Source organism: Hibiscus syriacus, unplaced genomic scaffold, assembly GCF_006381635.1.
Source record: "Hibiscus syriacus cultivar Baekdansim isolate YM2019G1 unplaced genomic scaffold, ASM638163v2 tig00113123_pilon, whole genome shotgun sequence".
NCBI classification, from domain to species: Eukaryota; Viridiplantae; Streptophyta; class Magnoliopsida; order Malvales; family Malvaceae; genus Hibiscus; species Hibiscus syriacus.
In genome coordinates, this window is record NW_024063443.1 from 475,707 (window position 1) to 478,740 (window position 3,034).

Here is a 3,034-nt window from a genome sequence, read left to right on the forward strand (position 1 = left end):
GTACTATAATTGATATCATTTAAATAACTTTTTAAAAATAAAATAACTTATATTGCCATAGCCGAAAATGGCTTCGGTAAGAGCAATGTTCGAGAGCAGATTAAGACAATTATAGGCAAAATACAACAATAAAGCGCTAACGAAAGTTAAATATACTAAGATATATGCAATAGCATTGATAGTACAAAGAATATACCAAACTCGTATGATGATAGGAAAAGACAATAAACAACGTGTCAACGAAATCGTCGCCATTCGCAAGAGTCGATAAAGAACTGCAAACCGTGCATGCACATGTGTCAAAGGAGGTAGTCATGTTATAATCATTTTTAAGTAAAACAATTAAAATTATTTTAAAAATATAATTATGATTTTTGTTTGAAAAAATTAGATGATTTCGAATTGATTTGAATTAAATGAAAAGGGGTTAAAATAGTCAGTCACCATCAACCTTTGGGTTAGGTAAGTCGAATATCTAAAAACGTCTTTTTAAAAAAATAATTTTAAGAAAAATCATTTTTTAGATAAAAAGTTGGTCTGCATTTACAAAGATTCAATTAAAATGGGTTCGGGAGTCGATTATGCGTGGGGAAGGATAAGCACCCCCACAACGCCCATAATTGGTACTGTGTCGCTTACACGTTGTCATAAATGATGGAAATTACGAGTCGAATATAAAGTTAAAATGTGATCCATTTATGGAACATTGATTAATTTGCTTCAAATTGACTAATTAGAGAAATTCTTTGACTCGAAAAGAAATCTCTAAATTAGCAATCCTCTATCGGGAAAGCTAATTCGACTATTCCTTGTCAGTAAAATAATATTCCCACATAATTAATTGTAAAATATGTGAATCGAATATAAAATGAAAATCAATCTTTGCATAAAATAAATCGCTATTTAGTAATATGTATCGCATTGTTCAACTTAAAATAAAATGATTAATTAGCAAAATAAAATCAATTTATTTCAAGTTCGTATTTGGTTCAAACGTCGTATTAGATTGTACCACTTCGATAAGTGATACTTTCTATGCCCATTCTACAAATTGGTATTCTTGAAATTATTCAAGTAAAAAAGTATTAATAAATAGAGTACAAAATAATGATGAAAAATAAATTGAAAAATGTATATATATAAAAAAAAATATAAGCATACTTATATAAAAATAGATATAGTGCAAATAAGATTATTTTTCATTTATATGTGTATATATATTCATATATATATATATATATATTATAAATATCTAACTAATATGCATAATATATAAATTGCATCATCACACGTGCAAGTATGGCTGATGGTTTTAATTTATGCGTATATGCTCATTTGATATATAAAAAGGGTACAAAAATGTTTAATAATATATAGCAACACATGTGTATAATATAGTAATAGAACATATGTAAAACAGATAAAACTATAATATAATATACACATACATATGCGTACAAATATGTAAAGGACTAAAACAAATAAAAATAAAAAAATAGAATCATTGCAAAATGGAATTCAAACATATGAATTAAGAAAACTTGGTAATTCAAAGGATCATATCACATTAATAGCAACTTAAAAGAGGTAACACAACACTTACAACAATCAGGTATTATCGGAAATATTAGACAACAAAGGTACTAAAATAAAATACACGAAAATAATATAGGGACCAAATAAAATGAACAGAGACATAAGGTTAAAAATAGCAATATCAAACAATAAAGGATATGATCGAACATTTGATAAACAATAGTGCTGAAACATAAATAACCCATGAATGTTATTAGGGACTAAAATAAACTACGCAAGATATATGGAAGGACCAATTAAATTTATACCAAAGTGCATCCATGAAATGGTGACCAAAATAAATAAATCATAAATTCCATGACCAGATTCGCATATCAAACATAATACATAGTTTAGTGACAAAACACAAGTATAGAAAAATAAGTTCCCAAAGTAAGGCATGACAAAGTTTCATTAATTACCAAAATAAAATGATAGAAACAAGGGAGGACCTAAAACGTGATTTACTCTTAAAAATGATAAATGTGGATCAGGATACACATATAGGGACTTAAACAAGATTTACCCACTAGCAAGAAAAAAAACGCACTCTCCCTCTTGTGAAACGGCATCACATGGCTAATGGAATATAATTCCTTTTAGGGATTATTTTAAAACCCTAATACATTTGTTTCATTTGCTCAATCCAGTCGTGCTCCCTCACTCTCCCCTTCCTTTTTTTTTTCTTTCCACGAGAGTAGGTGAAAACTCTCTCTGGTGCCGCCGATTGGGGTCAAATCATGACCCCGACTACCACACGTTGGTGGCCATGGGATAAAACCCACTCGATTAACACCTAAAATACACCCTTTACTTGACAGTAATTCTAAAAATCTGATTCCCAAATATATATCTAAACCCTAAAACCAAAACCTAACCCTTATTTACCTTTGGTAACGATTATGCTCCCTCCGGTAAAAGGTTGGCGTCCAATCTCTGCTCCGATGAAAGGTATGTTTCCTTTTTTTGAAACTTTTCTGTATCTCTCTCATTTTTTTCTGTGGTTTTTCTCAGTTCTCTGTTTTTTTTACCCCCACCGAATGGTCTCCCTTGTTTCCTTCCCCGAAAATGGTATCCCTCATTCTCTTTTATGATTGCTTGCATGTGTTGATTGAAAGATGTATTTTAATCCAGTTGATAGGGGAATGATACCCTATAATATAGGATAAGATTTGTTTTGATTTTTCCTCTATTTTCTGACATGGTGTGATTTCTATCCACTGTTGATGATGGATGCGAGTCACTGTTGGTGTCACTGTAGCTTATACCGGCGGCTCGGGATTCACCATCGGCGGCTCAAGCATGGCTGGGAGATGGAAGGCCAAACGGTAGCGGCGGCTGGTTGTTGGATGATAGCTTTTAGGGTTTCAAAATCCTAGGGTTAATCGAGTTCAGGGTTTGGCTTCTAGAATTAACTGGGGATGGGTACTTGTAAACTGGTTGGGCTTCAGGTTTGGGC